Below are 13,219 nucleotides of genomic sequence, written 5' to 3'. Positions count from 1 at the left end.
TAGTAATTGACGTGAACCCAACTTATTTTCTTACATTTGTCCTTTATTCATTAAAAAAAAACCAAACAAACAAACAAACAAAAAAAAACCTCCTCATTCCCTTACATGTAAAGATTAATCTTGAGGCACCTGGGTGGCTCAGTCGGTTAAGTGTGGGACTCTTGATTTCCTTCAGCTCTCAGGTCATGACCTCATGGTTGGTGAGATGGAGCCCAACCTCAGGGTCTCCAAGGTGACAGCAGGGGAGCCTGCTTAGGATTCTCTCCCTACCTCTTTCTCTGCGCCTCCCCCAGTCGGGCGTGGGCACTTGCTCTCTCAAAAAGTATTTTAAAAAATAAACATAAAATAAAATAAATAAATAATTAAACTTATGGGACAGCAGGATGGCACACGAACCAGGGTCAGTTCTGCGTGTTCTCCACGCGGTCTCTTAGGTGCACTTTTTTATAACATGCAATTTCACTACTTGAGGTTACCCGGTACTAATTTTATAATACTGCGTAGCTGCATGATGGGGCTCGGTAAATACTGTATCTCTAAGTTTTAAGTAGTACCATGCCTGGATGAAGCATCAAAGTGAGAATGGTGAACTTAAAGGGCCTTTAAAACATCTTGAAGCAATAACAAGCCATACACTGAAGCAGGGCGTTTTTAAACATTACACAGGACTAAAACAATTGAACCAATTTGTCCTTTGTTCTTTTTATTGCATTCTTTATTACATTAATACTGTTTAAAAGAAATTCAAAACGCATTAAACTCGGGGACTAAGCTGCACCAAGTTCTCCCAGGGGCCTGGCTAGGACAGAAAGCAGCGTTTCCGCCGCCGCGCACCAAGCTCGCTCGCACGGGGTCCCAGGGAAGCTATGTGAAATAAAAGGTCGCCAGGCCGAGCCCTCGGCTGGCCCCGAGTTCTCCCTCCGGGCGGGAGGATCCGGACCGGAGTTTGCCAAGTTTTCAGGCAGGCCTGGCTGAGCAAATACCAATGCTACCGGTTGCCTTTTCGCTCCAGTGGCAGGCCCGGCCCGTGGGAAGTTTGCCTCAGGGGTCTCCGGGCCTTCAAAGAAGTCCTAGGGGGCGGGGGATGCCACCCGGGCCGCCCCTCTCCGGGGCGGGCGACGAGGGGACCAGGCAACCCGGATACAAAGAAAGAGCGGTCCAACAGTGTGTCGAATGACCTTGGAAACTCGGGACCATGTTAGGGTTTAAGTCATCCCCACTGCCCTCCCCTTCCCCGCCGCTCTTCGGCCCCGAATCCGCCCAGACCACCCCCCCCCCCCCGCGCTCCTTCACCACCGGTGCCTTTTTCTGCTTTTTCTTTAAGAGAGTTGCACGCACTCGACCCAGGAGGGGCCGCGCTGGCCGTGGGGCCCAGCCCTTCCCGCCGCGCCCGGGGCCGCCCTTCCCGCCGGAGCCGGCTGATTGATGGCCCGGCCACCCGGGTTCCCCGCCTCGGCTGGCCCGCGCGCCCGGCTGTGTGTTTTGGAAGCGGCGCAGCGGGCTGCAGCCCGGTGACGCCCGGAGCGGGCAGCGCCGCCCTTCCTTCCCCCCGGGCTGGGGCGGCGGCGAGGCGGCGGGTCCCCGGCGGGCGGGGAACCGAGGGCGCAGGGCGCAGGGAGGGGGCGCGGGCGGGGACTCCGGGGCGGGGGCGGGGGCGCGGGGCCGGGCCGGGCCGGGCGGGGGGCGGGGAGCGGGGGGACAGAGGGCGGAGGCTCCGGGGCGGGGGCCGCGCCGCTCACGCCCAGCCCCTCGGCCGCGCCGCGCCTCGCCGGACAGGTTGGGCCGGCGGGGCGGCGCCCGGCTCGGGGGAATAATGAGTGTCTGTCAGGCCGTCCCCGGGTGACTGGGCGGGGCGGGGCGGAGGCGGCGCGGGAGGCGGGGGTGGCGGGGGAAGGGCGCAGGGCGGGGTGCGTGTTTGCGCGAGTGACTCGGCCGACCCCTCCGGCGGCTGCCTCCACCCAAGTGGGTGGGGACCCGCCCAGCCCGGGCGGCCGCGGCGGCTCCCTCTCCCCTCCCTGACCCTCCCACCCCGGGTCCCAGCCTCTACTTACCCCGCCAGCCCCGGGAGGCTCGCAGAGCGAGCGGCGCCGGCGTCATGTGACTGCCCGGAGTTGGTGCCAGGAGCCAGAGGGGAGCCAGGAGCGGAGCCGCGCGGAGCCGGGGCCCGAGCCGGAGCGCAGCGCGAGCGCCTGCCGCACGCGCGCCCGTCCCCGTCCCCGTCCCTGTACCCTGCGGCCGCCACCGCCACAGCCGCCCGGGCTGGCGCGCTGACATTACTGCATTCGCGGGGCTCAAGGCAGATCGGATTCGGGCCTTTATTTCTCGTCTGCAGCGCTCAGCACCGCGCCTCGAAAAGTAAGTCCCCTCTCCCTCACCTTTCCTCGCCCCGACTCCTGCTGTCGCCCGTTTGGGTTCGTCCGGTCTCGTTTTTTCCCTGGGGGGGGGGGGGCCCGCAGTGAATGGGCTGGGGGGTGCAGCGCGGGGGTGGGGGCGCCTGTGGGCTTGGGAAAGTGCAACAGCTCCTCGAAGCCGGGGGTGGGGACGGAGGGAGAGGCGAGGGGAGGGGAGGGGGGACCCCGGGTTCAGCGGTTTAAAGTGTGGGATTCGAGGGAGCCACCGTGCGGATCCCGCGGTGTGGGGGACCGAGACCCGCGGCGCCCGCCGCGGCCCCGGCTAGGGCGCGGGCGGGGGCTCACCTGTGTGGTCCCCCGGCTGCCGCCCGCCCGCCCGCTCGCGATTCCCTCCAAAGCCTCAGAAATCTCAGTGCTCTCCGCGTGTGGCAACGTTGTTTGGAGAAAGGTAGCGCGGAGGCCGCGCACTCCTGCTCCTCCCCCTCCGGGTCCCCCACCCCCCGCTCCCATGCCCTCCCCACCCCGCCCCCCGCCGCCCCCCTCTTCGGACGGGGCGCGCGACCGCTCGCCCGCCGGAGCAAAACTTGGAGCAGCCTCCCGGGGCCTCTGGGAAGAAACTTGGGGCCATTGGGACTGAAGGCAGCATCCCATTCTCGATCCTGGAGCCCAAGAGCTGCCAGGGCGTCTGGATCCTCGGGGGCAGGAGAAAAAGAGCTGGCCGGGTTTGGAGAGTCGTCCTCGGGGGCACAGAGAGAACCTGCCGCAGTGCCTGGAGCAAGGATTGCAGCGAGGCTGGAGGCGGAGAGCGCCTTAGGCAACTGCCTGCAGCGTTAGGGACTCAAGCCGTGTGGGGACGGAGACTGATCCCTGGACCTGGACCCTTGGGATTTACTTAACATTTCAGAGTGGCTTTCTTGGAGATGGCAGATAATACTTGGAATTGCCATAGCTTCTTTGGCAGATATTAGGGAGAATCTTCTGCTTTAAATCTTACAGCAATACACAGTAATAATAGATGGAGAACATGTAAACTGGACTTATTTTTAATAAGTCAGGTTAAACGGAAATTGGAAATTGCACACCTTCTTGGATTTCACTAAAATAAACATTTTATACTGGATTTTTTACTAGCTCAGAATGTATTTTTTCACTAGCATCACCTAAGATACTTTAAATATATTGATTAAATTCTCACGAGAGTCTGGTATTTGGGGAGAAGTGTATTAATGGTATTCTGATTTCATTTACATTTAGTATCTAATTACTAGGCAAAATCTAGTAGGGGAACAGGGCAGTTGTTCATTATAGGTTTTTCCACTGGACACTTTTGTACCTTTTTTTTTTTTTTTTTTTAGTGTTTTCTGTATGAATTTGAGCAGCATTTTTATAAGAAATCCATCTGGATGATAATCCACCTAACCGGAGGGAAGACTTGCTTTTAGAGAACAAAACAATCTGATAACGTTAACATCTCCAAAATTTGGCAAATTACTGTTTTTTTAAAGAGAGAGTGGACAAATGAGTTTCTCCTGGCTTGAATCATGGAGTATGTTGGTTGACCTGAGCCTGTTAACAGAAATCTGAAATGAGATGTTTGATTAAACTCCCTAGAGAAACTGATATCTCAATTTCTACAGTCAGTGGGGTCTGCAGCAGAAGTATTAGAAGAAAACAGCCTAATGTACTATTGTAGGTTCAGTAAAGATAGACTTTAAGGAACAGTTGGCTTTCATGAAGGAGAATGCAAGTGTAAAAATCTTAGTGTGAATAACAAAGCAAAGTAGCTGCTAAGACCACAAAATCTTGTCAGATATAAAACATGCTATTGTTTTTTCACTGCAAAGTTTCTAAATTAAAACCCAATCTTCTGGTTGCTATGGGCACAGTGATGCCTTTTTTTTTTTCTTTCTTTCTTTTTTTTACCTGTAGTTTTGTCTACACACAGATTCTTAAATCTCTGATAATGGAAACCTGAGTTGAACAGCCCTGGCTAAGTAACAGAATAGACATAATAATGGGGACAAGACTATAAATGGATTTTACTACCTTAAATATACCTAAAGGAAAGTAGACATTTTAGGATATCTTATAAAAATCGATACTCTGTTGTACAGATTGTGTAACACTTTTGGGTTAAATGAAATGTCAGGAGCAGAATCATATTCTCAAAAGGTGAATTTCTTTCAGTGTGTGTACATGGAGAACAGATGTGCAGCTGTGTGCAGATAGGTTTCTAACTATGCAGTTGAAAAAGATGGTAAAATTTTGGGGTGATTTTAGATATCCCACTGTGTCTAGGAATTTAGTTCCGTAGCTAAGGGACACTTAAAACTGGTTCAATTTTCAGTTATGTGGGATAACCCAGTTGTCATCTGAATTCTTAATAGTGCTCTCTTCATTTTCCTCATGATGCTGAGACTGAACAGTAATCATTACCCCAACCCAGAATTTGATCATGGCTAGGGACCAGCCATTGGGATGGGGGAGAAAGAGACAAAAGAAATTGGAAGGGAGGCTGGTGTTAATTAGGAAGGTCTCTGCTGCCTGAATATGATAAAATCACATGTTCACTTATGATGTTTACTATATGTGGAAGCTCCTATTTGTAAATAGGGCAGGTCCCCTGTATAAAGCTGGTGTTATTATTCACACCCATAGAACAAACACCTCCACCCCCCTGTTGTTGTCTTAAAAAACTCCAGCTGCTCATGAATATAGGGTCAGGGAGGGCCGGCTAAATGTTTCTCTGTGCTTGCTCTCCAGTACAGCCAGCAGAGCTGTTTCCTGTTCTTTGTTTCAAGGCTGGGGTTTGCGTCATACATTCCAAGTGGCATATGTGTGCTCTTTCCTGTTTCAGGCTGTTTTCTGGTAGATCAGTAGCCCAGACCAGGCCGTGGTCCCTGCCCCTAAACTCCCGATCCCCACCCAGGGAGTTATCATGTCTCTACACACTTATGATTGCTTAAGATCCCTGTGTTATGTCATAATGAGGAGTCAGTTAACCTTTTTACATATACCCTTTGCTCCAGTGTGTTTCTATGAGTGAATAAATACTTGTACCTTTTTACATTTATCATGGCCAGATTGTGATTTGGAGACGTTTGTGGACAGATCCGCCAGAAATCTGAAGGAGGTTGCATTTGTTTTTCATTTCTTGTTTTGAGGTGGGAGGCTGTTTGTTTGGAGATGGGCATTTTGCCCTGAAGCTGTCAATTTTGGAGGGGGAATTACCACCTAAGAGTTTAGACGACCTAGCTGTTCTCTGAAGGATGTGGCCCACCCTTGTTCACAAGGGAACACTGGAGCTCTAGGCAGAGGAGGCTTCACTGGATGGAGAGTCCAAGCTGTCTTGGCAGACTAGGCTTTTAGAAAAAGTGTTGAAACAAAACATAAGATACATTGAGAAAGTCCCAGGATCATTTCTTTTAAAGACAAAGCTATAAGTGCTAGGATAATTTTCCTAAGGACAAAGATGTATTCTACATCTGATCTCCGGCCTGTTTGAAGAATAAAGAGCCCAGAGAAAGGGAGAACTGGAAATGAGAAATTCATTTTAATGATAGTTTGGAAAAGTTTAATCTTATATTTTGAAAACAGAAGGAAAACACTCTTGTTTTTACTGTTTTACAACGCCAACTTTCTCATAATCCCACTTTTTTTTTTTTTTTTTTTTTTTTGTATATTCTGTCAGTTGCGGGAGAACACATTTCTGGGTTAACTCTTCAAAACCTACTAAATTTTTCTGTGGGTTCTTCAGAAACTAAGTTTTAAAGAAGTAGTTGGATAAGAAAACTAACCTGCAGGTTTCTTTTTAAACTTACTTTTGGGTTTTCTTATAACATCTAAAGGAATTATCTACAATGTTCTCTAATGGAATTAATTCAGAATTGCTAAGGCAGCAAATCAGACCCTATCCTCCCCAAAATTGATGTTAATAGTACTTTGGTTTTTAACTTCACATGCCACTGCATTCTTTATGTATGAAGGGGAATATATAATATGATGTTAGGAAAGCTACTAGAATCAAATAGAAGGCTAGTGATGACCTTCCTTGAAAAAAGATGGGAGTTTTAGAAGCTTTCAATAAGATTTTTCTTTCTCTTTTGGGAGAAGCGAACTTGAAATATTAAGTTGACTTGTAGCATAAGAGGCCTTTAAACCAAAATTTGTAAGTAACCCAAATTGAAGCAACTTTTTCAATTTTAGTTCCAAAGCTGTTAACAATGCAACTAGATTTAAGCAGACAATTTTTATTTGGCTTATTCCAGCTTCATTCTTGCCTCCCCATTTTGGGGAAAAAAGGGAGGAGTTTGGCTAATAGACATGATTAGGGTCTAATGTATTTTATCAGGAAAAAAAGAAAAAAACTTTGCAAGCTTTTAAGTACTAAGCTGAACAATTTGGAAAAATTATACCAGTTGATAGTTACTGTAATTACAAAAGGAAAAAATGGGAATAATCATTTCATTTCTTGACCATGCAAATCATTATTCCTAATTTAATTCAATTTTATTTCCATCTCCCCTTTAGATGCTTGCCTTCTTAATATTTCCAAGTCAATATTTTTGCTGTAAAGAACAGCTTTCTTAGGTCGTACTTCTTACTCTGTTTTTTCACACCAGTTGTGTTTAAGAAAAAATAAATATAAGCATCCTTTTCCTTGAAATACTAGGAATTACATTATTCTGGAAATTGGGTTTCTTTCTGAAGTGCTTCATATTTACTGGTTCTAGGTTTCAAAAAAAAAAAAAATCCCTAGAGGCATAAAACCATTGATATCTGGTTTGCTAATGTGTAATGTTCTGGTCGAAATTCATCTTAGAGTGAATTGCAGGAGGATTGTGGTGCTTTTTAGCATTCTCATTTTCAAGCCTGATCTGTCCCTTTCTTAGACCCCAGTTCTCATCTGAAGCGGTAATGCCAGAGCTCGAGACAGGAAACCAGACAGCAGTCTGCCCTGATAAGGGAGAGCATTGTCTAAAGGAGGTAGCTTTGCCCCCCGCCCCCCCCAACTCTCCTTCCTTGAAATTTGGTAGTAATGAAAAAGAGACACTATGCTATAGACACAGTTCTGCACCCTAACTGGGACTGTTTTCTCCCAAAGCAAAAGTATCCTTTTAATTGGATCTATGCTTTTTCTGGAATGTTACCTACCAGTTCAATGGAACATTAAAAAAAATATGTATTAGGATCCGTATATTTTGTATCCCTTGGTCAGGGTGTTCAATAGTAAAGTTCATTTTCTAGCAAAACAGGTTCCTGGAGCTTTTTGAAACTCCTTCTATTGTGCTGGCAGGCTGAATACATTATCATTTCCTCCATCTAATTATTAAGGGGAGCTGGAGACTGAATGTGGCAAGTTAAGTGGCCCTTCAGCCCATGCATTCCGAACAAACCTGGGTCTAACTCTTACCCTGAATTTTAGGAAGGGGGTGCTTTCCAAGGTAGCCCCCTGACCCAGAGGACTCTCAAGAGAGCCCAGCTTAGCCTGGGACATGCTTAAGGGGGTTACCAATCTCTGGAAGGCCTGGGGATCTCCAGGGATGGCCTGGGGCTAGTCTCAATCCAGATCAGTGGAGTTTGGCCAAATCTAGACATAAGAGATCCAGTGGACACTGAGGGCAGTGCCTTCTACCCTGGAGAGCGACCTGTGAATGAACTGTGGGTTTTTTCTCCTTTGGCCTGTACACCTTCTGTCTACTAACCTCTGTGCTTCGGTCTAATCACTGAAATCCACTCCTTCAGCTCTTCTTGCGCTTTATATCCTGCTACCTTCCAAAGCTTTGCACCCTAAAACTACTTTCCTTACCAACTTCAAGTTCCTATTCTGCTCCTTTCTCCAAACAAGGAAGTTTTTCCTCTCCCGAGCCTCCCAAACTTTTCACACTAACTTTGCGTTTTAGGTTTTAGAAGATGATCTTCAGGCTAGCTAGCTTCACTGGCCCCTGGCAAGTTTCACTAGTATGGCAGCTGGTACACAATCGTTGCAAGGCCCTTGCCCTTCTTTTTATCCTCACGTGTAAGAAGGGTAGTTTGACATCCATTCATTTATTCATCTCATAAGTATTTATTGAGCACGTACTCATTAGGGCTAATCTCAAATTATGTGCAGTCATTATTATTAGTTATGCCACAGGATGGAGTAAGTCCCGAGTGATCTAACCTGAAAAGACATTTTGAAATCTTAATTACCCTCTGGAACCTCCCCACGGCACTGCCTAACCTGGGCCAGCAGGCACTGCACACATCCCATACCCTCTGTTACCCGGGGAGTGACCCCAGTGTGAGAGGACTGCTTAAAAAAGCCCTTCCCATGGCCCAGACTCTGAAGCAGAGCAGAAAGCGCCCTGGGTCTGCAGGCAGATGCGTTTCTGGTCTTGGCTACAGCTCCAACCAGCTCTGCAAATTTGGGCGAGTCATTTCACCCCTGTTCCTCCAATTTCCTCATTCCTAAAATGGGGGTGAGGGCCTGACCCTTCCGCCTTTGTACAGCTATTATGATGGTTTCCGTATTTACTTGGGTAAAGCTGCCAGTTTTTTTCCGAGCAGTTTTATGGACCAATTGCAGGTGCACTGGCTAGGAAGAATAATAGCCTAGTTTGGGGCCTTCAGAATGTGTCTTTTGATCTTGTGTCCAAGCGTGCACACTAAGACACTGGGTCAGCAGCAGGGGCCGGTTGAGAGGAGTTGAGTCGCCACTACTATTAACTACTGGGTCCCTGCATTCCACATCCCCTGTGGACAGATGTGTTCGAAGGAATCGCTAGCCCATGATCGCTGTTTGTGGTGTAATGTTGTCCTCTGCCTGGGGAGGGAGCAGAGTAGAGTGCCAAGTTCACCAGTTTTGAAGTCAGACTGTTTAGGGTTCAAATCCTGGCTGTACAACTTAGCAGCTGTATGACCACGGGCAGATTGCTTTACCTCTCTGTTCCGTTGTTCTCAGAAGTAATGGGAAAATAGTACCCACCCACCTGATAGGCACTCAGTGACACAGTCCATGTAAAGAACAGCACCTGGAGATTCAGTCATGAAGATGGTGATCATCCTGTGATGGCAGGAAACCTGTGACATCACCTAGCCCCTTGCTTTCCTTGGTCAATAGAAGTATCCTTAAAACACCTACAAACTCTCTCTCCCTCCCCCTCCCTCCTCACACAATATTGCCTCTTCCCTCTTTTTTTTTTTCCTCTGTCTTTTTTTTCCCCCCTCTTCTATTCTAGGTTTTAAAACAGAGGATGAGAGACCGTGACACTCGATTTGTTTAGAAGATCTCCCTGGGTAGGTAATACAAAATAATTGGAGGATGATACTAATAAGGTCTCTAGAGGACCCCTAACAGTCAAGTCAAGGGTAGGAGCCGTAACATTTTCTAAGAAAGTTTGGTTTAACAAGTTTCCTTTCAGGTTAGGCCCTCTAACCCCTGTTACGTATGTAGGGGGAAATTTCAAGTGTTCTCAAGGGCAAAAGGAAAAGCAAAGGCCGTGGAGGTCCTACTACGGGCTGAGTGCTCTTAGAGCCATTCCTCAGGCCTGCCAGAAAACTAGTGAGCAAGCCTCACCTCCTCTGAGGACTTGGGAGGGGGGCGCCCATTTGCCACTAAGGAGGTGTAAGGCACTCCTGTCCTTCAGGTGCTCCCAATCCAGCTGGTGGTCGGAGACAAACCGTTTAAAAGACCCGCCCATCTAGGTAAGAAGGGGTGGCCTCAGATCAGCCGGGGCGCAGTCAGCCTGCTGCACTGCGTGGGGAGGGCCTTGAGCTGGTCTTTGAAGAATTAGGAGGATTTAGATAAGCCGGAAGGGGACGGGGCATTCCACACTGGTTGCCCAGCATCAGGGCCAAAAATGAACAAAGGCACGGGGGTGGGGGGAACGGGGTCGCCAGCGTGAGGGGCGCTTTGAGCAGGGGGGGAGGGGGGGCAGCCGGTTAGAAAGGGGGTGCGGAGCATGGGCGCCTGGACCCGCTCTGCACGCCCTGGAGGTCCCTTTGGAGGAAGGTTTGTGAGCTTGGGTGAGAAGAGGGCTTTGAGAACTGTCAGGAGCAAGTAGCAAGATCAGGACGAATTGGAGGGACCAAGGGACGCGGTGGGGAGACCAGTGGAGGGAAAATCCAGTAACACAGTCTTGAGGCACTGAGGGCCTGGCTCCCAGTGGCAGTAGTAGGGAATGGAAAGACAAGTTGGTGAGGAAGAAGACTTGAAAGATGACCTCTAGGTTTCCATGGTGAATGACCAGAAAATAACGCAAATGGGTTGGGGGGTGGGGGGGATGGGGACCTGCAAGCAGCCTTTCTGAGGCAGGACCAAGGAGAAGGAGGATTTGGGTTGGGGACATGTTGAATTAATTCTCTCACATAGCAGTGGTTCGAAATGCCTTCCTCTCTTCTCTTTTGTTTACTTTTGAAGCGTGAGGGCAGTATTAGCTCACGGTTTCACATCCAGAAGCTTGGTGGCTCTGAGAGGTAAAATTTTTAATGGAGGCTCCTCAGGAGCTGAGGGAATTACCACCACCCTGACAATTCTTTCTGGTTATTTTTAAGGTTCCAGCCATCCCTGCTCAGGCCGGAATTTCCAGGAACTGGCTGCTGACGGGAGCCAGTTGGCCCCTCCCAGCCTCCCACTGCCTCCCGGGTGGGGCCCCATGGGTGGAGGCCCCTTGGGGTAGAGTGGGGTGGGTGTCCAGTGATAGGGCACCAGTGGAGAGGCAGTGTGGCCTCACACAGCCCGTCTGGGTTTGATTATATAACGCTTCACAGAAGAGAATTGTGAGGGCTGAGCCTAGTCTCGTAAGATACGTACACTGAAGGATTGATTATTACACATCATGGGCATTTTTCAGTAAACTAAAACACAGAATTGTCTGAGAGCATAAAGAAGGAAAACAGCTGTGTAACCTTAGTAGGCAGAATGATTTGCATCTGCGAGAAAATTTCTTTAAGAAAGGTGTGGAATGCTACTAACCAGGTAGCCTAGAACTTGAGAGTTTACCTGAAGGATATGGGTTTGGGTTTCCCAGCTCCCACCCCTGCTTCGCTGGGCCTCGGTCTAGAAATGTGTAGGGATTTTGCTTGGTTGTTACCTTTGCACCTGTCCCTATTTACATGCAAAATCAATTGCTTCACTCGGTCTTTCCGAAGTACAGGGTGTGGACAGAATCTTATCTGAAGCCATGTCCTGTTTGGACAAGTCGAACTCGCCTTGGCAACGCTCCATAGGGTGGAGCAAATGGGTGGAGGCAGGAAAGTAAAATTGGGTGGCTTGTTAGCAGAGAGAGGAGAGAGGGCGGATTGTTTGCTCACTGGATCATTATATTTAATCTAAAACTAAATAATTAACTTCTTTCCCATTTACAAAACATTTTGATGCAGAATAGCTAAATCTAATTTGTGAGGGGCAAAGATTTAGAAACACTCCATGGAATTTTTTCCTTTCAAACCAACAATAGAAGACAAAGGTAGGTGAAACTCAACCAGGAATATGAAAATGGGGGTGGGGGGGGGGGCAGTTCCAGGAAGGTGCCAGCATCTGGCTGTTCTGGAAGGAGCCTCCAACTTAAAAATGCTCTCTCACATCTGTTGCCTGGCCCCCTGTACTCCTGGCCAGGGCCACTGCCATTAAATATATTTGACTCTTCCGGCACTATGGAAGAGTTTGGGTACAGAAGTGAAGAAAGAAGTGTTTCTTTTGAGAGGAACTTCAGCTGCAAGGATGCCTGCCTGCCCTTTTTCTTCTCCTGATCAAGAATTACACACACACACACACACACACACACACACACACACACACAATTTTGGGTTTTTTTTTTTCTTGTATCCCCTGCAGTTCCTTTGGGGAGTAAAGGGTGAGGGAAGGCGGTGCACTTCCTCTTTTACATCCAAACTCCCGGGAGAGTTAAGGTGCTTGCAGATGGTGTCTTGCTTTGGTCTCACTGTTTTTCTCCCTACACCTTGCTGAGGTCAGCTGGGAAACAAAGATTACTACAAACAAGCCGCGTAGGAAAATGCAGGGACCCTTTGAGGATCTGAGGAAAGAGATATGGAAAGTGCCCCAGAAGGGAGAATGTCAGAAGCAAATCTTGCTATATCACAAGAAACTTCGCTTCAGACACACACACACATTCTCTCTATGTCTCTGTCATGCTTCTAAGGAAGGGGCAATCACTTATAAGATTGTTTTTATAATAAAACTTGCTCTAGCTTCTAGACAAGCTACTTTCAAAGGAAGTTTGGTGACATCATAGCTACCTCTTACATTAAGGGCTGTGTTTGTTTCTAAGCTCTGTCCCTCATTTGTACCCTCGTAAAGCAACTGTCGGGTAGGGGGGTGGTGGTGGACTGGATAGGACTGTGAGATGGAACTATATTGCTTCTGAAACTATGTAAATGGATTCACCAAAGCTTTTAAATACATAAATCACACATTCTTTCATTTTGGCAAAAATCTGGCCCTTATTTTGACTTCTGAAAAGTCCAAAGTGTAAGTAGAGAGAGTGAAGGGAAATCTTTTTCTTCCTTTTGGGAGAAAATTCAGTTGTATCAGCCCTTCCCAGCAAAATAAAACAGGGAAGATGACATTGTTCCAGTTATGGAAAATGATTTTGGCAAGTTAAATTCAGCTAAGATGGAAATGTATTAATGATTGGAAAATAGTTGTTAGAAAAAAACAGAACCACATTTGGGGCTCCTCATCTCTGGGATACCTACATAAAATGGTTACCAGAATTCCTGGGCCTGCTTAAAACCCACTAGGTTTAAAGACCCTGAGGTTGGCAAACTCATTTTACTTCCTTCGTCCTTGGCCTCTAATACCTGTTGTAGTGCGCCACCTACTGGTTCTACTTAAGACTGCGGTCAGTGTTGGTGAACTAGATTTC

General features: G+C 48.1%; 1 protein-coding gene across 2 annotated transcripts in view; it reads left to right on the top strand.

Annotated features, from left to right (window-relative positions):
• The first annotated feature begins 1,725 nt into the window (after window positions 1–1,725).
• KLF3 (KLF transcription factor 3) overlaps window positions 1,726–13,219 on the top strand; it is a 35,730-nt gene continuing 24,236 nt past the window's right edge. Inside the window, exon 1 of one of the 2 annotated variants that reach the window (XM_047855662.1) lies at window positions 1,726–2,355. The gene's annotated coding sequence lies outside the window, so the exon portion shown is untranslated. Of the gene's footprint in view, window positions 2,356–11,566; window positions 11,801–13,219 lie in introns of those variants that run through there. The other variant, XM_047855663.1, reaches the window with a different exon arrangement.

This window comes from Prionailurus viverrinus, chromosome B1 (assembly GCF_022837055.1).
Source record: "Prionailurus viverrinus isolate Anna chromosome B1, UM_Priviv_1.0, whole genome shotgun sequence".
In the NCBI taxonomy this organism is placed as follows: Eukaryota; Metazoa; Chordata; class Mammalia; order Carnivora; family Felidae; genus Prionailurus; species Prionailurus viverrinus.
Note: the sequence above shows the minus strand (reverse complement) of the source record. Positions and strands in the feature narration are given on the sequence as shown.